This window comes from Nematostella vectensis, chromosome 15 (assembly GCF_932526225.1).
Source record: "Nematostella vectensis chromosome 15, jaNemVect1.1, whole genome shotgun sequence".
NCBI lineage: Eukaryota > Metazoa > Cnidaria > Anthozoa > Actiniaria > Edwardsiidae > Nematostella > Nematostella vectensis.
The window spans coordinates 4,296,127-4,296,833 of record NC_064048.1 but is presented as its reverse complement, the minus strand read 5'-3'; positions in this window follow the sequence as shown (position 1 = coordinate 4,296,833).

Genomic DNA, 707 nt, shown 5'->3' with positions numbered 1-707 from the left:
GACAGGTATAAAAGTTGACAGGTATAAAAAGTTGACAGGTATAAAAAGTTGACAGGTATAAAAAGTTGACAGGTATAAAAAGTTGACAGGTATAAAAAGTTGACAGGTATAAAAAGTTGACAGGTATAAAAAGTTGACAGGTATAAAAAGTTGACAGGTATAAAAGGTTGACAGGTATAAAAAGTTGACAGGTATAAAAAGTTGACAGGTATAAAAGGTTGACAGGTATAAAAAGTTGACAGGTATAAAAAGTTGACAGGTATAAAAAGTTGACAGGTATAAAAAGTTGACAGGTATAAAAGGTTGACAGGTATAAAAAGTTGACAGGTATAAAAAGTTGACAGGTATAAAAAGTTGACAGGTATAAAAGGTTGACAGGTATAAAAAGTTGACAGGTATAAAAAGTTGACAGGTATAAAAAGTTGACAGGTATAAAAAGTTGACAGGTATAAAAGAAGGTAAGTTGACAGGTATAAAAAGTTGACAGGTATAAAAAGTTGACAGGTATAAAAAGTTGACAGGTATAAAAGGTTGACAGGTATAAAAATTTGACAGGTATAAAAAGTTGACAGGTATAAAAAGTTGACAGGTATAAAAGTTGACAGGTATAAAAGGTTGACAGGTATAAAAGGTTGACAGGTATAAAGGTTGACAGATATAAAAGGTTGACAGGTATAAAAAGTTGACAGGTATAAAAAGTTGACAGG